The sequence below is a fragment of the Stegodyphus dumicola genome, chromosome 3 (genome assembly GCF_044657685.1).
Source record: "Stegodyphus dumicola isolate Sdum_Otavi_A_Nest chromosome 3, ASM4465768v1".
NCBI lineage: Eukaryota > Metazoa > Arthropoda > Arachnida > Araneae > Eresidae > Stegodyphus > Stegodyphus dumicola.
The window spans coordinates 267,409,663-267,431,316 of NC_140770.1; the positions used below are offsets into that span (position 1 = coordinate 267,409,663).

General features: G+C 34.9%; 1 protein-coding gene across 2 annotated transcripts in view; it reads left to right on the plus strand.

Moving 5' to 3' along the window:
• Positions 1-21,654, plus strand: part of Dgk (diacyl glycerol kinase 1) — a 911,622-nt gene that overhangs the window by 276,359 nt on the left and 613,609 nt on the right. For both annotated transcript variants that reach the window (XM_085814117.1, XM_085814118.1), the window contains one exon: positions 14,947-15,022. The gene's annotated coding sequence lies outside the window, so the exon portion shown is untranslated. The remainder of the gene's footprint in view (positions 1-14,946; positions 15,023-21,654) is intronic.

Here is a 21,654-nt window from a genome sequence, read left to right on the forward strand (position 1 = left end):
TTGATTTGGTTTTCGCAGCACCTATTGCTTTTCTTATCTGTCTTTTTTACATGGGCGCCCCAAGAACAGCCATGGTGAAGATAGCATGGTGAAGTCACTCGGCTGGGTTTTAATCCAGGAAAACGGGTTGGTTGCTTGAGAGTTTTTATGGTTTTTTCCATGTGTACAGTGGCTATTCGCACATATTTAGACAATTTTCATTGTAATTACAGAATTACTTAACCTAAAAGTTTTTCTCACAGCTTTGCAAAGTCTAAGGAGGTTGTAGGTCGACGTTTGGACTACCCGCTTTTTGAATGTCCAAAGCGCAAACATGCATCGATGATAGATCAGGAAATTTAGTAGGGATATGGGTGAAAGATGTGGCTTTAATACCCGTTTTTTGTTCCAGTTTTTTCCAGGAAAATAACAGTAGATTTTTAACAGCTCCCTGGGTGCTTTATCCTGATGATGTTCTACTGATCGATCACACTGTGTGCAAAGAGAAGGTTTTCATAATTGAAAATTGGGTATAAAATATATTGTTATGTTTTTTTCTTCCTTCACTTCGTACGGGGTTCGTGTAGATTTGGAGTGAATAACGACGACACTTTATGAAGCATCGAAGCACACTTTATTTGCAAGTATTGTTAGGACAGCTCCAAAACAAGTTTTACAGTCGTCGATGAACTACTATAAACACGCTGACCCAATCAGCGACACAGCCTTCAGGTTATCAGGCTATTACGGTGGAGACAGCTTCACTGCAAAGCACCAGAGTACATCTTCCGACTCTGCTCCGTCGTTCTCGGAACTCCACGTACTCTCGAGACTTTCCACGCTACAACTCGCAATGCACTCGATGACACGCAGAGCACAGCTCCCGACTCTTCGGTTTGGTCGTTCCTGGAGCTTAACACATTCTCTCGACGATGCACTAACCGCGATACACCTAAGAGACTCTTCGATGCCCTCGACGACCCACTCAGCACTCGCTACCCGGCTGTCAACTCGATCGACTCCGCAGGGATTGACTCGCTAGACGAGACAACAACTCGATAACTAACTATCTTGCACTCTAGACGAGGCACTCTGACTCGCCCTCTCGAAGAGGCACACACTCGATACTAACTGACTGCGGACCAGCAGGGTTTATATAGCTTTCGGCTTGTGCTCGAGAACATTTTGTGCTAAACTGGTAAGAATTCGTTCCAGAAGGTTCTCCATCCGTCCATGGAATATCGCCAAATATCGGCAAATGGGCGATTTCTCTCCAAATGTGGCAACCCTGCTTTCCCTTGCCATTTTATGGCAACCCTAAAACTGCTTTGCGGGGAAGCCATCTTACAGCGCCTGTACATTTCGTAACAATATTTTGATAATATATGGAGTTGATCTGAACATGTTTCTCCACGCTGTTCTTTTATTTGCCGTTATGTAAAAACCACCAACAATCATAAATCCAGTAGAAAAACTTGCTTTGTATATTAGGTATTGAGCTTTAAACTGTGTTGCATTTTTTTGCATATTTTGATATTTAAAAGGAACCGGAACCACTTCTTTAAGCGCCCGGAGAAGTTTTCCCCATGGTTTTACGTCATATTAGTAGCACACCAAATTGGGGTACAACTCCAGATGTAAAATTGTAATAAAAGTAAAAAATCTAAAAGCTTTTATATTACGCCCAAATTGGCTTTTTTGTAAAGTTTTGTGTGCTACATTTATATATTAAATATCATGTTACTTCGCACTTAAACCATAAAATTCACTTCAACAGCAATGTCACAAAATATTTAAAAAGAGCATATCTTTACATTTTCCGACACACAGTCTCGCGAACTGGTCCCCCGTAGAGGGTATAGCTATTGCTCCATTTGAAATCACAGAGTTTGTTAATCACAAATTCGTTAAAGTTTTACAAAATACGATACAGATAACAAATTCCAAATTTGGGCTTCGAGATGTCATTTTCGAAAGGAGGACTACGTAATTCAAAATTTGATGTCGATAGGTACTGTTCTTTTTTTTTTTTTTTTTTTTTTTTTTCAGAATGGGAAATATGCACACATTTATGTAGATTCTTCATTATTTAATTTCTTTAAATATAATACAGGGCTCTAATATTTGATGGCAACAATTTGGAAAGATAAACGCCATTTTATAGCGAACGACGCAAAAGGCCAAAACGAAATAAATAGCCCTTCTGGGAAGATTGCCCGCCTTTAGGCTAATTATGTAGAAATGTGCAATTTTTTAGTTAAGTGGTCATGTTTCCTTTTGTACATACACATGCTAACTTAAAATCTTCACGGCACTTTCATTCTGTCCCGGAAAATTAAAGAATCACGCTTTTCGACCTAATCCATGATTTGCCAACTACTTCACAGCTTTAATATAACTTTTAAATTGCAATAGTGGTTGGGTAACCACGGGATAGAGGAAAATAACTTCTAACTATTCACAGAGTGTTATGTGTGTTTCTTGATAACATTTTAATGCTTTTCAGTGATATAGTAACAACAGAATTAGCAAAGACTTATCTTAATATTTATATGTTCCCAATGGCAACAGCAGAATCAGCCACTACGCCTAATGGTACTATTTCAATGTTTTTCGCTGGCAACAGGCTAGGTAAGAAATTATTTGCCATTTTATTAACTGTGTAGAGACAATAGGTATTTTGGAAGCAGGAAATTTGACAAACAACGCCTGCGCCGAGAATCGAACTACGGACCTCTGGAATACGTCCCAGTGTGCGGGCCACGACACCACGAAGACATGCCAAGAAGGCAGGAAAAATACCTTACATACGCCCCTTTTTAAAGAGCGACTGGGGTTTTTAATCGACCCAATCGCCAAAACCTGGATGTGCAGAATCATCATTCAACACCCTTTTAGTTCGGGCGCCACTTGTAAAGACATTAGGTACTTTGGAAACAGGAAATGTGAAAAATGAGCAACGCCTTCGCCGGGAATCGAACCACGGACCTCTGGAATACGCGCCTGGTGTGCAGACCACCACACCACGAAGGCATGCGAAGAAGGCGGGAGAAATACCTTATAACTATTTCACTGTTATGTATAAATATCATTATTATAATTTTTATTACACAAACGTCTTCGCGTAAAAAATACAAGAAGGGAATAAAATCACAATTCGGACGATTATGAATGCTGAAACCTCCTGATATGTAATGTATCTTATTTGACCTCATTTCTGTGTTGAGCTTTTATTGAACAAAATGAGTTCAGAACAAATAATTAAATCTTGAATTATTGTTTTCGGGACCTATGAGTCAGATAAACAAGGGCGACGAAGTATCATTTGCGTTTGATAAGGTTAATTAAAAGAAACTATTTTGTGGGAAAAAAATGTCGTTATAAACATTTAGTTGAGTAATGCTTATACAATCGCTCCCCCATTCCCTCGTTTTATCTCCATTAACTTTTTCTGAAAACTGATGAAGCCTTTAGGTTTGCATTTTTAATTCTAGAGCATCGTGAAAATTATTTACTAAGTACTCTGAAGAAGCCGGTTGAAATCTATTAATTCATCCTGCTAGATAGACTGTTTAATTATACGATCTAATCATTGAAAATTCATAAAAAATAACGAATGATATTTCGAGATTCAGAACTTTGAAAGCAGTAATGATGTTCACTTTAAGTTCTAAGGTTTATGTTAATTTTCTTACAGTTAGTTTTAATTTTGAAACCCTTTCAGTTCCTGTTTCCCAGTTACAACTCCCTAGAATGAGGTTTTAGTATCGCATGTGCACAATTGTCTTCTGGTTATTTCGCTTTTGAATTTATTACGATTAGCAGTATTACACGTGCCCGCTGATAATCGCCAGCTAGTTTAGTTTAACTCGTTCGCATCGAGAGAGGACAAATCTCTTTTCCTAAACATCGGAAACGCCCGAGTATACAAATTTCTCTTGGATTGCTTTTGCTCTTCCCCATGACAAATTGAATACTATAGCGCTAACAATAACCCACTTAAGTAAAGCGACAACTTCTTTCTCGGACGCTTTCAACCTGTGTGAAGTTCCCCCTTGAGACGTGACTACAATTTCAGGCATCAATAGCTAAACATTGACAGTAAACAGAAGGAAAAGTAGGTGCATTAAAATAACAGAACTATTTTTAGTCGCTTCAAAAGAATGACTGACATGTCATTTAACGACACTTGAGAGCAATCAGCGATAGAGTAACTTGATTGGGGGAAAGCACTAGGTAGGAAATTATTCAGCGTTCGAGGCGATGTCTGAATGATCGGGCGTTTGGGGCAATTTCGATGTGAGAGAGTTATGGACCAACTATGTTAGGTATTTGTGTCTAGCTTCGGCTAAGTCCATATGGTTTAGTATTAAATAAGTTTCTTATCCCGATATAAAAGTCCGAGGGAATGCTCTCCTGTAAGTCCGGGAAGGGGCCATCTGTTAGTATTTCTTAGAGTGAATAAAAGGGTATTTTAACCCTTCTCGAGTCTACGTCTTTGTTGCTCTAAACTCAACGGTAAGTCGTTGCATAGTTCACTAGGTTCCGCGACGTTCATCTTAGACAAAAAGGAATGAGGAACCTAAAAGTGATATAGCACTCTAATAAGTTTAGTGGCTTGAAAATATCTAAATTTACGAGAAACAGAAACAAAGTGTCTAGATTTACAGGAAACAGAAACAAAGTATCTAAATTTACAGGAAACAGAAACAAAGCGTGTTTTTATGCTAATTTAAAGTTTTTCTTTTATTAGGGAAAAAATTCACAATTTTCTTTCAATCATTTTTATCAGCTTGTAGAATTCGTTAACTTTAGAATCATTGTATTATTTGCTGTAAAAAACTATGAATGAACACTTACTTCTCCTGAAGTAATAAACATTTATTACTTAACGAGAAGCTGAATACAAATTCTTCCGCTGCTTAACCCTCCACTACGCGGAATACACAACTCTTTGAATTCCATTCACTGTGAACATCTGTAAAACATATTTTATGAAATATTTGTTTCTATGTTCCCTTAATTAATACATGGAATTTATCTTAATTCCTAGGATTGCACTTACTAATCAAATTTAATGAAGGATTTGTTACTATGTTTCTCAAATTAATAGCTAAAAATATTTAAAAAATTGAAACTTAAATACTTTCACTTCAGAACTAGTCCACAGCTTTATACGTATCTATTCTTTCCTCCTTTTTATTATTTATCTAAGAACGCTGTTTCATTTATTTCTTTTTGTTAAAACTCATTGTTCTTTCTAGTAATTTCCTCATATTATTTACAGGTCATTATACTGAATTATTCTTTCTTTTGTTAAATTACAAATGATACACGGACTTTGCAAAGAAAAGGGAGTAGATTAGAGAGATTGCTATCCGGTTCTGAAAGCTGAAACAGAATAAAACAAAACAAATAGTACTCAGCACTTACCATTTTTCTTGAAATCTGAAATTAATTTCGGTAACCCTAGAATATCAAAATGGCGCTTTGTTTTTTTCTGCTTGCGATATCTGCAGATATAATTACAGGCACATGGAATATGACGTCAGAGAAAACTTTGTCTAATTGGCAATACTCTTTTGTCGTTACTTTGAAGTGGATTGATTATGATACGTGTGAACTATAACTTCTTTTCTGGTTATTAAAAGCTTAATTAATACAGCAGCAAAGAGGTTATGACGTATTTTCGTGTGACGCACTAGATAAATATTTCTGACTTTTCACTTAACTGATCTAAATATTGTATGTGAATATTGGACAAGATTATAGTTGGGAAGTTCATTTCTGTAATAATGTTTTATCTTGTCTTTTCGAATTGAAGCAAAATCTATTGCCATGATAAAAGAAGTTAAAACATATTGCGCCTCTGGAAATTTATTTTAATTAATAGCATATGATTGTAGTTGGTACATTTGAAACTCACCGAGCCAAAATCCCAAATCTTCAAACCAAATGTTTCGGATAAAATGTGATTTATATGTCTGATGCTCTGGAGGGAATCGAATTAGAAATTTTAGATTATTAATCCTCCTTCCTCAACTGATATGTTGTTCAACGGAGACCGTTTCCATGCCAAAAGGCCGAGTGAGGCTTAAAGATTTTTTTTTTTTTTTTTTTTTTTTTTTTTTTTGCTAGTTCTTAACAGAGCGTAAGGACTTAAAATTCGTCGACCTAGAAACCATGTTGTGAGGTTGTTGGACAGAAGAGAGTGGTCAATATTCTAAGATTACATGCTTGGATTCATTCTCTATTACTTTTAAAAATAGGGCTGGACAATGTCTTCAGTGTTAACTATTCAGTTGTAATCTCGAGGAAAAAAGAAGTAAACAGAAACGCGAAAACAGATTATGCTTTTAAAATGGAAATTGTTTTGGAGTTACGTTTTAATTACATTCAAAAGTAAAGATTTAGTTTTATTTGGAAACGGTATTTATTATTTTCTCTTTTTACTTCCTTGAACAAAACAAAAAGGAAGTATTGTAATCGCGAAACGTTTCAGGCATCATATTTCAACGAAAATATCAATTTTTACCGCTATCCAATGAAATTTAAAGAGGGTTTTGCGTGACATCCAAGGTCCAGGAGAGAGGCTGCCCACAAGGCTCATGTGCCGGCCCTCTCCTCTGGAACCTTACGTTCAACACAGTCCTCACCTATGCATGGCCGCCTTATGCAAAGATCACTGCCTACGCGGATGACGCGGCTATCATCATCCAAGGACGTACGCGAAATGAGTTAGAAGAAAGAGGTAAAGCCGCATGTGAAATTTTCAACACCTTATGCACCAAACTCAAACTCACGCTCTCCATCGATAAATCCGCAGCATTAATTATTCCAAAGCCAGGCACCAACCCAACACGGAAACCCTGTATCAAGCTACAGCAAACCAATATCAAGATCGTTTCTGAGCTCAAATACCTCGGGATTATCTGGGATCGAGGCCTGACGTGGATCCCTCATCTTCAGTACATACGCAGCAAAACAAACGCAATAGCCAGAAAAGCCAAACTTTTCCAAGGAATCAACTGGGGTCAGAATCCTCATATCAACAAAATCCTGTACACAACCGTCCTAGAACGCATTTGCTTGTATGCCGCAACAATCTGGGCAAATCCAATGCAGGGCAGAAAGCAAAAACAGCTACTCACTATCCAGCGTCCTTTCGCGCTTATGATATGCAAAGGTTTTCGAACCACTGCGACATCCGCAGCACTAACACTAGCCGGCATCCCTCCCCTTTATCACAGAGCCACGCAGGAAGCAGCGACCACCAGGATACTACAACTCAGACAAGATGCCACCTTTAATGGACACACCTTCAGCCCCACCTCCTACGAACACCTAAGGCATCACAGCAGACAACATCCAGGTGACAAAGGAAAAGGAGTCATCATCAGCATCCCAAAAGCTCCCTCTTCAAATATCACAAGCGCTCATCCTGTCTACTATACGGACGGCTCTAAGCAGGACGCAGGAGTCGGCAGCGCCTTCCTTCTTACCCACCATAATGAAGTCATCACAAGCTGGAAGGGCCATCTCCAACCACATAATAGCATCTTCCAAGCTGAGGCACTCGCCATCCTGAAGGCCATAGCACACGCTGCACGCTTCAACTACCGCTCACCCATAATCTGCACTGACAGCCAGTCAACACTACATGCCATAAAAAATCACAGACATACATCACCAATCATCAAAGACATTCAAAGTCTACTGCAGCAGCATCGCTCCAACCCAGCAAGACTCATATGGGTGAAGGCCCATGTGGGCCTTGCTGGCAATGAAGCTGCAGATGCCCTAGCCAACGAGGCAGCCACCAACCATGAGGCCATAGAAGTGAACCTACCAGCTCCATCCTCCTACCTCAAGTCACAGCTCACACGAGCAACCATTACAGCCTGGCAACGCGACTGGGACAGCTGCGACACGGGGTGTCGCGCTCACATTTTTCTACCAAAAGTCTCAACTAGCCGACTCTGCTCCGTACCGCCGCTTACCAGGTTTATAACAGGGCATGGGCCCTTTCCCACGTACTACCACAGACATGGCATATCCACCACAGACATCTGCATATGCGGACAAGAAGGCAACCCTAACCACTACCTGTTCGCATGCCCTCTTACCTCGGCCATGCACCTTCCAGAGCCTACCACCGATCTCGATGCCTTTCTCCGTTTCACGGTTAAAAACCGTGCAGTGGTGAATAAAATTTGCCAAATGGTTAACTACCTAGCCACACAGGGTCAAGACGTCTGTCACCCGACTTAAAACGTCCATCGCCGTTCTTCACAGAAGTCCTCAACCGCAGTATACTGAGTGCCTGTGCTAACTGAGCTACGCTAACTGTGCTACGCTAATTGTATAATATAATCTGTGCAACAAACGTGCATAACGGACCAACGCATCATATGTTAATTTTTTTTAAGCATGATATATGCCATGCATGTTTATATCCCTGTTTATTACATATGTGCACTATGTATAGTGATTTAAGTGTTGGGGTATAGTGTTTTGTATCTTAAGCGCATGCGTTTTGCTCATCTGTGTATTTTGTTTTCAGCATTGCGTTATATGTGTTTATCACAGCATATTTATTTTATGTATATGTCCAATGTGTATCGCACTATATGCATCTGTCACTGAATAAGTATTTGCCTCAATGACAGCACTGAATGTACATTACTATTGCTTCTGTATTGCGCTCGTAATATACTCATGTCTCCGAATTATAACTTATGTGTCACGCATATCGTCTCCTGCATATCTGCATTTTGCTTCTTGTACCTTTTGTATATTTTGCGCATATGAGTACTACACTACAGTATATGTGTATATGTAATTATTATTGTAAATTGCAAGATTGCAATAATTGCCAGACTGCAATTTATCGCCAGATTGAAATGTGCGCCTTTGTACGAAATAACCAAACTTTGGAAATTGCCATTTGATTTGTAATTATGCTATTGCAACAACACTGTGCGCGGAAAATACTTATATTTGATTTTAATACGTAATGTGTACATTGTAATGTTTAATTATGTGTAATTATGTTTACTTGGGTGTTTTAATTATGTTGATGTAATGTTTAATTATGAGTATAATGAAATTTGCGTAATGTGTTTTAATGCGCAATGTATGCAACATGTTTATATCTCTGTTACTTATGTGCAATGGGTATAGTATTTTATGTGTCGGTGTATAGGGTTTCGTATATTAAGCACACGCGTTTTGCGCATCCGTGTATTGCGATTTGTATCAATTGAGCATGAGTCTTGCTTTACATATGCTTATCACAGCATATTGTATTTTATGTATGTATAATACGTATCGCATCATATGTATACCCTGTACAAGTACTTACCTCTATGGCGGCATTGCTCGTACACTACTATTGCTGCTGTACTGCGCGCGTAAATGCTAATGCATTAAATTATTACTTATGCGTCATGCATATCATTTCCTGCGTTTTGTACCTTTTGTATCTTTTGTGCTTATGAGTATTGCATTACATTTGCTTATTATTGCACTTTATATCATTGTATATTGCATTACTTCTATTGCACATCGTATTACCTCTATGGCTTCACTGATTGTACACTATTATTGCTACTGCACTGTGCGCGTAATATGCTAATATCTCCGATTATTACATATGTGTCCTGAGTAAAGTGTTCTGCGTATTTGTGTATTGCGTTATGTAAATTATATGCATATGAATTCAGCACTATATGTGATTATTACTGTATTACTGTATATTATATTACCTCCGCTGCATATTGCATTGCATCCTGTGTCCTACGTACTGCATCCCATGTATCTGTGTACTGCGTCTGGTATCAATTGTGCATATGAGTACAGCATAATATGTGTTTATTATTGCACTTGCATCTGGTTAGTGGAGGGCGTGGGACATATGCCTTACCCCTGTTAAACACCAGGCGTCCCCGTCCTCCGTCACCTGTCACCTGTACGTACGGACAGAATAAAGGACTCTTTTTCCCAAAAAAATTATAAAATTGATTTAAAATGAACTCTGAAGATAATTTTCCTTGGCGTTTGTGCGTACCTATGTATCTCGCAATATCCACTTTGACCGCTTTCGAATGCAATTGAACGATGTTTTTGCGTAATATCTATACGTAAGGACAGAATAAAAGACTCTTTTCCTCCAAAAAAACTAAAAAACTGCTTTAAAATGAATTCTGAAAAGAATTATTCGTGGTGTCTGTACGAACGTATGTACGCGCGTGCGTACGTACGTATCTCGCAGAACTCAAAAACGAGTAGCCTCAGAACGTTGAAATTTTGTAGATAGGACTGCTATTACATAGATGTGCACCTCGTATTTTGGTTGCAATCAGCTGCACCAAAAGTATATAAATATATGTATATATATGTAATGATTTTAAAACGCGTAGATGAAGACACTGGAACTTTAACAGCTAACGATATTGCGTAGATGACCGAGAAGACCGCAGTGGCTTGAAGGTGGCTGAGTGCAAAAGCATGATGACGCAACTTAGCACAACGTATCTTGAAGAATCACAATCTTTATTTTTTTTTACGTATATCAGACCAAGCTTTTGCAGACAAGATGTGTCCTAATTATATTTCCATTTTGAAGTAGGACGTCATCTTAAGCAAATAAGCAGCAGCATGGATTAAAAGCGTCTTGCTAGCAGAAGAGCTTGTGCGAAGAAAGGGAAGTGTCTCAGAGCACTTCAGAGGAAGAAGGGGGAGAGTCGGAAAAGTTCAGAGTTTGGGTTTACAATTTGGAGACTAGTCAAAAAACGTCGACAGGATTGCTGCTATGGATAAAAGTGCCTGAAAAAAATGACGTCAGCGAAATGTGTTGATTCCGGAATCACGAATAACATCTTCTCGTAATTAAAAAGTGTGCCGTCCAAAAATATTTCCATCAGAAAAATCATTGTGCCTAAAGTATAAATAATTAAAGTGAAAAGATATCCATTCTTAAAAATTAATATAGAGTAATGAAAGTGAATTAATGTATACGAAGGTTCCGAGTTTATTTCAACACTGCAATCTAATGATTATCGAGGTCATTGTTCTTTCTGTGAATAATTTATTACTACAGCTTAAGCAAATAAGCATCATGTAATTTATGCGTCAGCAATCTCCTTCATTAAAAGTAAGTTAAAAGTTGCTTTTCTCGTCGAAGCTGAATTGAAAAATGGGAATGATGTTTCTTGAACGATTTATTCATCAACTTCTGATTTCTATTGAAAATCCGAATACATATTTCTGTTTCTTCTCGTATTGGGTTAAAAGTGATTTGGTGCGTCTTCTTAATGATACGGTATATCAACGTTCCAAATTATTTTAGCATTACAGCATTTCCAAGGTCGTTGGTCTGCTTATACTACTAGTTTCAAGTGTGCAAACATGAGCAATTTATTTTCGTTTTGTTAATCGCATATTTGTATAACGAAAACTGAAAATTATTGTCTTAGCTTCAATTGCAATGGATAATAAATATTGCTATGGATTCTAAAATTTCACATAAGATCTTTTATGAATAAAGTAAATTAATGTAGCTAGAAATTTGTACATTATAATCATATATAAATTGCTAATCAATGTTATTATATTGAAAATCTAGATATGCTGTTTTTCGTATTATATAGAATTTTTAAAATGTTGCATCTTTTTATGAAGAGTAGAAGAATTTTATTTTTGATACCATAAATCACTATTTATTAAGAATGATTTTCATAATTATGTTTAATAGCGAATTTAAAAGATTAGTAAACATTTCATTTATGGAAAGTTATTAACATGATTAATATATTTTTGCATTATTGTTTAAATACTTTTTAATTAATATTCTGATTTTATAATTATTTTAACAAAGAAAGTTTTGTTTAAAAATTTGAATTCTAAGAAAGAATTTTCTAATCATTTTAAGAATGAAGTGGCATAAACTTTGAAGGCTGTCACCTTTTTTTTCACATATAATAATAATTTTGTTTCATATAATGGAGTGTAGTTAATTTTTTTTTTTTTTAAGTAATGGAATGATAGAGCAGTTAAAAAAAGCCAGTTGCCTCTATCCAAGGAACGGAGGCCTTTTATATAGTTTTGCCAGTTTGGCATTCTTTTGGCCACTGGAGCAGAATAAATACACCAGTTTGCTCAATTGGATATGACAATATGATGGATATGTTAGTATTTAGAGAAAGCTGTGGGGTCTTCAGGTTTTGTAAAGAATAAGTAAACTATAAATGTCTAATAATAGTAAAAAGCATAATTTCAACAAAATATTTCGAATGATGAATTAATTATATTATAGTATTTTGAAATTTCTTGTAATTTTGTAACGTAATTTATGGATGTATTTTAAATTTTTATATTTGAATATTTAAAAAAATTCCTAAACAGGTAAAATTATGAAGTTTGTTTAATCTGCAAAAGAAAATTTTGGTTTTATATTGACAACAACAATTTCGATTGATAATATGATTGATACTCAAGTAAATATTCCAAGAACTGTGAACTCTTACGGTTATTTCTTGAAAAAATTAGGACTTTTTTTAATGTTTTCAGAAAAATGAGCTTGTAGACTTTCAAAATTTCAGTAGCATTTTTATTTGCATTTCTTGTTAAAAATTATGTCTACAAGATTTTGTTATTTTAAAACATTTAGATTAAAATTTTATGATTATTTTTTTGTAAATTGTGTTTCCTTTGTTTCGCTGCTATTTTAATGCTTTTTTCTAAAAAGGCTTTTCTGTAGCCAAGCCCTTTTTTCTTTGAAGGGGGATATGCAATTAAAAAAAGTGCAAATCAAAATTAATTTAAAATATATCTTAATTGCTCATTTTTAATTTGAGTACTTTGTCTCCGGTAATAACTTTCTCTAAACTGCGTCATATCTGAAAACGTATTCCGCATTATGTCATCTTGAAACTACTGCATTGTCTATAAGTTTTAGCCAATCAGATTAGCCAAATATTTTACTATAAATAGCGTGGCGATCCTACTCCCCCTTCTTTCTCTGCCTATGCTTGCTGGCTGAAGGACGTCTCTTACTTTGCTGCTTTTATTTATAATGTAATGCGCCATCGTCAAAATTGTGGGCTGCAGATTGGCCCCCATTGTGAAGTGCCACAAGTAATAAAGTTATTTTTCTAATATCAAGTGATTTTTGTGTTTCTTCAAAAGTTCCCATCTGCCAAACTAAATTTTATCATCACATATATATATATACTATATAACACCCTGTTACTCGGCTCAGTGATCTCAGTTTCCTTTATTCTTATATGATTGTAAATGTTCATTTTTTGGTTAAAAAATGATTGAATTATGATTTCCTTGTCTTTGGATTAAGGTTTTTATGCCTTATTATTTATTATTATTTATGCCACCCATTTGAAATCTCTCAAGAGATATTACCACCACAAGGCGCAGTGCTAACTGCTCTAATTAAATCGTATAACTAAGTTGAATGAACCAACCCGATAAAACGCGTTGAAAAGGATGTTGCAAACTACAACCTAATTTAACTCCTGTGCAACTTTAATAATATTATTTCTTATTCTTGTACTGGGTTGCCATACAAAAAAAAAAAAAAAAAAAAAAAAAATCTGAAATGTTTCAGATTTTAAATTATGTCCAAAGGGGCGTTTTTTAACATTTTGTGTGTTACCTTTCTTTATTAAATATCATGTTCCTCGCACTTAAACCATAAGATCCAGTGCAACAGCAATATCGCAAAATAGTTTTAAAACGAGCATATCTTTAGAATTTCTGATACAGAGACTCACGCGCTGAAGATAAAAATGTTTTTTCTGCACAACGTTGCCATTGCTCGCTTTGAAATCCTTGAGTTTGTTAATCAAAAATTCGTCAAAGTTTTAAAAAATAGGAAATCGATCATAAAACAAATTTCAAATTTCAAATTTGGTCTTCCACATGCTCATATTCGTTGGAGGATTACGTTATTCAAAATTCGATGACTCTATGTACCGTTATTTTATGACAATGTGAGAAATATACATACATTTACGCAGATTTTCATTATTTAATTTCTTCAAATATAATGCAGGACTCTAACATTTTATGGCAACAGTTTGAAAAGTGAACCGACATTTATCCGTCCGACGCAAAATGCCAAAACGAAACTAATAGTCCTTCGGGATTCAAATCCCTTTGGACTAAAAACTTCCGTGATATATGAACCCCTTGTGGCCTAACCAGTCAAGCATTCGAAATTAAATTTTAGATATTGTTATTCGAAAGTATGCGCTCGACATAGTAATGATTTGAAACAACACAGCCCTTACAGTTATAGCGAAAACAATTGATGTTTTTAAATAACAAACCTTTTTTTTGTACAAAAACTGGTCAGCGCATTGGGAAACCATAAATGGCGTTGCAACGATACACGTATGACGAAAATCTCCTGAGTAAAACATTTGCAAAGACAACACAAGAGAGGAGAGAAAAAAAATTTTCATTAAGATTGAAGTTAATAAAAGATGGTTCTAACAATGTTCGTCGATAAAGAATAACTGTGCGCGCCCTGTAACAGGAAGCGTTTGGACAAGCATATCAGGTATAGGTATTAGATTTAGAATTCTATAACTATAATTATAATCCAAGTAGATAGCACCAAGAACTTCTTTTAATATTTATTTAGGCCGCATTTTCAAAACTAGATGGCAACAACGGGAAGATGCAAACTAACTTGCTCATGGCGAGAGTCGAAAAAGATCGTCTGTCGCCTTGGTGATCTTCTTTTAGTTTTGACTCTTCTTTCATTATTTAATAAATATGTTTTAATGAATACAGTCCGCTTGAAATTTTACTTTATTACAAACGTTCTACATTATTTAATATTGTAAGAATTTATTCGTAGTTTTAATTAATTTCTAAAGCTTTAGTTTTATGGCATTACAATGCAATCTATTTTACTTATTTATTTATTTATTTATTTTCCAGAAAAACCAACATAGTACAACTCCAGTTACCGAAACTACCTTGGAGTACAATTAGTCCGGATATTTGAAAATTCCAGGTAATTTGATTGTCTTTATTCTGTAAGTCAAATACGTAGTTACGCCAATACAAATGAGACACTCTGTTCTTTCCTGTATCGTATTTTATTCCCGTAAACAGCAGATAGTTAAAAATAAAATATTTTTTATAGTTTTCCGTATATTTCGTGTTTTTAAAAATTCCATGTAATTGGATTGTCTTTATTCTGCAAGTCGAATACGTAGTTTATCCAGTACAAATGAAGAAACTCTGTTCTTTCCTGTATCGTATTTTATTTCCATAAACAGCAGGTAGTTAAAAATAAATTATTTTTATAATTTTCCATATATTTCGTATATTTGAAAATTTCAGGTAATTAGATTGTCTTTATTCTCTAAGCCGAATACGCAGTTACGCCATTACAAATGAGAAAACTCTACTCTTTACTGTATTGTACGTTATTCCCGGAAATAGCAGATAGTTAAATATAAAATATTTTTTTAATTATCCTTTACAAAATCAATCTACCAAATATTTTTTATTGTTTTCTGACACACTTAACCGATTTCTGTTTCACCTTAAATACATCAACAGAAGTAATTATTGCTTGCCCTACTTGCCCTACTAAAACAAAACGCACATTGTATCTCATTTTACTGTTCTAAAATTAAATCAAGTAATAATTTTTAATTCTTTGGAGGAAGTAAAGGAAGTATTGTAATCAGGAAAAATTTCAGGTATCGTATTTAAAAGAAAATATACATTTTGACCGCTATTGAATTCATTTAGACAATTTTTTGGCTTTACATCTGTATGTACGGACAGAATAAAGGACTATTTTTTGCAAAGCGGATTTAAAATGCATTCGGAAGAGACTTTTTTGTAATATCTATACGTATCTTCGTATATATATATGTGTGTGTGTAGCCGTAGAACGATGAACGTTTGTATACGGAACTGGTGTAAAAGCTAGATATGCACCTCACTTTTTCTTTGCAGTCGGCCGCACCAAACGTATATTATATGTATAATATATATATCCACTCTATTACCTGGCTCGGTAAGCTGAGGTTTTTTTGTTCTTATTTATGTGTAAGTGGTGCATTTTTTGCTTTAAAAGTGATTGGATTATGAAGTTGTTCTTATGTTTCGGTTAAAGCGTTTATGCCTCTAGTTAATCTGCATGCAGTAGTTGTAGAATTATCATTAATTTAAAAGGTTAAGTAGCGCTAGGCCAAACGAAGCTGTTTTGAAACTGCCAGCAGATTAGTAAATGTAGTCAGTTGGCGTACCAACTTTATTGTCTTTTTGCTCATTGTGTCCAAAAGTTTGCTTTCAATTATGTGCACCGAAACTTTTGTGTGCCTCTCTGAAGCCTCGAATTGCTTGCCTGTACGTAGAAACACTAATTTTAATTACAATTTTTTATCAGTTTTTAACTGTATTTCGCATTTTAGGATTTTTCTGTAATTTATGATTTTTAATGAAGACGTTTTGAGTTCTTATGTGTCCTTGCCTTGCCATATAGTGAGAATTGAATGGTTTGAATAAGAAATATATCTCTAACAAATTCGAATAAATATGTTTAAACGAAGTGCAGCAAAAAATGTGCATAATTTAATAGGAAGTACAAGGAAGTTATGCGGTGTCCATATCAGATATTTTTCACTTTAGCTTAAGATGCTCATAGTAATATTGCTATCACATCCAATTTCCGAAGCTGAATATTGAAACCGATTTCTCAATTCCGTGAATGACTTTCAGTTATTTTTCTTTATTTCATAATTTTTATAACTTATTGCTTGCGTTTTAATAATGACAAAAATTTCACGCTATAACTTGTTATTGTGATTAAAATAAATATATAAATAAAAAAATTAAATTACAATTTAAAAAAATATACAATAAGCTTTTATTTAAAGTGGATATGAAAATAATGAGAAAGTCTGTTTCATTATTTCTCATTATTATATGATATAAAATTATTATTATTATATGTATATAAATAATGAGAAAGTCTGTTTAATCTAAAAATTCTTGCGAACGGAGAGAGCTACAGCTATGCATTACAGCTATGCTATTCCGCGACCATACCGCACGGCCACTGGTTCACACTTGCCCACTTAGACTTTCCCCTCTTCTTGAAAAACAGCATATCCTTAGAATTTCCGATATAAACAGTCTCGCGCGCTGGAGATAAAAATGTGTTTTACTGGACAGTGTTGCCATTGCTGGACAGTGTTGCCATTGAAATCGTTGAGTTTGTTATTCAAAAATTTGTTAAAGATTTGCAAAATAGGAAATAGACAATAAAACAAATTTGAAATTCTAAATTCGGGCTTCTGGGCTAACGCACCTTTGGGCTAATAGCACTAATGCACTTTGAAAAAGTACAAAATTTTCAGAGTGGGAACACTTAGTTGTTTTAAGCGGATTTCAATACGAATAATTGTTTTCCGCATTTATTCTGGAAACAAAGTGACAAAAACTAGTTTCTAATGCATTTTAGTCTCGTTTAATAATATTATAAATAACTTTTAGAACTTAGCCGCCATATTATATTTACGTTTTCTCGTTTAAAATGTCAAACCATTATCTTCTGATTGCTCAGTATGCAAAAGTGCGGTTTGGGGAGCCTTTAAATTATCTTGTTGAGAAAACTTGCAGCGATTATCTGTTATGTTCATTGCAACATTCGAGGCAGATATCTTGTTTTACGATGTAGATACCGTTGGATTGGATTGCATTTTGAGATAAGCACGATAGTAGCATCCGCCTAAAGGCGCACGATAGCTTCGTGAATGACTTTGGGAAGGAAAAGAATCAGAATTCATATTACATAAGGCCAAATCCCTGAAAGCTCTCATACAGCTCACCCATTCATCGAGAGAGCAATTCCCCTTTAATACTGCCCATTGATTCATCGGGATATTACTGTATATTTTAAGGGACAATTGGGATACACGAATAGTAAACTGGATTACTGGAGTAACTGGTAAAGGAAGCTCGGAAGCATTTATATAGTAAATGAAAGTCCATCGTAACATAGTAAAATTTTAATAACATAGTAAAATTTAATTAAATTAAAAGGCACGAAAGAGGATTACGTGAATATTAGATGAGACAGAATTTATGTCAAGGAACTGCTGCTAATTAGTAAAGTAGTAGAAAGCTGGACTGTAGATAACCGCCAAACTTCGAGTCTTCCAAATCTAGTAATATTTGAATACGTTCCACTCGTAGAATTCCTGTTAACGACAGTCCTGGAGGAAATTTCGATATCTAACGAGATGAAATCCAGGTTTTCTCATTTTCAGATGAGCTTATTCAACGAGAGAGCTTTTATGTGATGTAACACTGTGTAGATGTAGCAAGTTGGTAAATTCACGTGCTGCTGGATATTTAGTAAAGAGTTTCGCGTAAGAAAAATCTGATGTGTACACCACATGAATTCCTTGTATCGAATATCAAATTATACGCATTTTTTCTTGCATTTCATTTAAACTTAGTGGAATTTAATTTAATCTACTTCGTCGACAGCGCATAAACTACAATGGAATAAGTGCACTATATCTGTTTACCATAGTGACACGCTGGCGCTAACTCAGAATGCACAAAATTTATATCATCTGAAGAATTACCTAATCATTGCCACATGTTCTATTCAAATACTATAATAAATCTAAAACCATGTATACAAGAAATTAAAAAAAAAGAAAGAAAGAAAGAAAGAAACAGTTTTCTGCAGCCGATTTTAGTATTTCTCATTCAATTAATTCTGTTCTCACTTCGCGATAAGACCAAAATACATAAAAACTCAAAATATCTGTATTAAAAATTACGAAGTATATCTTAAACACTTATTTCCTCGAAAAAATTTCCAGAATGCATTAAGTATGATTTAATTCCCAATAATGAATGAAGGCGTTATCTTTGTTGTTGCGAAGCATAGTTTCTCTAGATTGCCAACAAATCCACTATTCTGCTAAGTTTCAAATGTAAACAAATATGGCCACCATACTAAAAATACTTAGGCATAGCCGCATTTAAACAACTTTTAAATTGTTGATAATTCTACAAATATTGCATTCAGATTTACTAAAGGCATAAAAACCTTAACCGGAAGATAAGAACAACATAATTCAATCATTTTTAAACCAAAAAATGCGCAATTTACAAACATATAAGAATAATCACTCAGCCGAATAACAGAGTGGATCTATATATACATATATTTATATACTTTTGGTGCGGTCGATTGCGACCAAAATACGAGGTGCACATCTGCATGTTACAGCAGTCCTACATACAAAATTTCAGCGTTCTGATACTACTTGTTTTTGCATTATGCGAGATACGTACGTAGGCACAGATGCCACGAAAAATTCTCTTCAGAATTCGTATTAAATCAGTTTTATATTTTTTTGGGGAAAAAAAGAGTCCTTTATTCTGTCTTTACGTGCAGATGTCATGCAAAAACATCGTTAAATTGCTTTCGATAGCCGTCAAAATGGAGATTTTTGTCGAAATATGATACCCGAAATTTTTCGCGATTACAATACTTCCTTTTTACTTCGTACAAGGAAGTAGAAAGAAACGTATGTTTGTACCATTTTATTGGAAAGTGATAATTATTTACATACAATTTATCAGGAGGGTATGAGTTATTTGACTTGGATTATCAGGCATTTCAGTACCGACTTCTGTGTCATACTGTAAATATCATATTTGGGAGCTCTGTTGAAAAAAGGCAAATTTGTCGGAAAAATATAGTGATATTTCTTTTAAACTTTCACAGATTGGCATTATCTACATCAACAATTCGACAAAAGTATTCGATACCAAGGATTTACTATAATACTTTCCTCTTTTCCCGATAAAATACCTACCAGAACACAAAAGGTTTAGGTAAATAATTAGCATAATTAATAATAATTATATATTTTGCATTTTAAAATATTAAATGTACATTTTTCCTGCACCTTGTCAAAAACGTGAATCTTCAAAAATATTCTGACTAACTGAATTCATTGAATGAGAAATATACCTGTATTGAAATTCGACGAAATAAATTTAAATGAAATGCAGTAAAATGCATATAATTTAATATTCCGTACGAGGAAATACAAAGGCAAAAACTCTGCAAATGGAATTTTGAAATTAGATCTGTTTGATTAGATTCTAAAATATCAGGGTTTTCATCTTTCTCAGCGTAATAGAAAATGATACTATTACGAATTTCGTGTTTAGCTAGCACTTTTTAGTAGAATTATAATTAAAATTGTTTTATTCCCCGTGCAATGCAGCGCGTGATAAATTTTAAGAGACAGAGACCCCGAAAATTAAAAATATAAGAGCACGTGCATTTAACATTGAATAAATTAATATCTCTTTTCTTTGTGTTGAAATTCAATAAAAGTAGTTGATACTATGTTAGCCGTAACCGTAATTCCATCTTCTTATTGCTTTCCAGAAATCTAGAGAAGTAAAGGAATTATTAAACTTCTCTCGTGACCGATTGAAAGCTTTAAAAAGCTGGAGAGATACAGCTCAGTTGTTTATCCATGATTTTTCTGACTATGTCGAAGAGAAGGGCTTTGACATTATTTTTGTCCAAGAGACTAAACTCCAGCCAGGGAGAGTTCCAAAGTTTGCAAATTTCAATTTTTATCAAAACGACAGACAAGCACCGGATTCTTGTGCTTTTTATCATGGTGGTACATGTGTCTTCATCAAAAATCATATTTCTGACCGAAGAATAGATACCGCGTGTCTGAGTACACTGGAGGCGACGATTATCGAAATTTTTATTCAAAATTCACTCTCCTTAGGCTTGATCTCTGCCTATCTTCCACCGTTTAATCGAAAAGGTGACAAATTTTCGGTGGAAGATTTTAATAAGCTGCTCACTATTTCAGACAATATGATTATTGCTGGTGATCTAAATTGTCATCATCAGTATTGGAGTTGCAAAAGATCCAACCCTGCTGTCCGTGGCCTTCTGAAATGGGTTCAATGCGCCCAAATTAAAATTATTGAGCCGGATTCTCGCCCACGATATGACGTACGGGAAGCCCCCTCATTTATTGATCTGGCTCTTTTTCAGAATATTCCATTCGACTACCAAATGACTGTGGAAATTTGTCTATCCCAAAATCATAACCCAGTACTCATCGACCTTAACTGTAATTCATTTAATCAAAATTCTCCGGCAGTCTTAAGAAACTGGGACAATTTTCGATTTAAACTTAATAGTAAAAGTTTACCCTCCATTGAAATTAAATCCAATGATGATACTGATAAGCCAGTTGATCAATTAACTTCTACCTTAACAAATACCTTCAAAGAAGTATCCAAACCCACCCTTTGGCCCAATTTTTCTATACTTCCAACTGAGATTAAAAACAAAATTCGAGAAAAGAACAAAGTACGAAGACTTTGGGAAAGAACTAGGAGTCCAGACTTAATTAAAACTTCGTACTCTCCAGAATGAGATCAAGGCATTATGTGATCAGCACAGCCAATCAAGATACACCGAATATTTTCAGTCCTTAACGACTTCCCACCAGCTATATATTTTTCTTAGTAATGTTAATAAACTATATGTTATTTTCTTCAAAGCTGGAATCGTGCACTTATAGTGCCTATTCAAACACCTGTCCTATGCCAAAT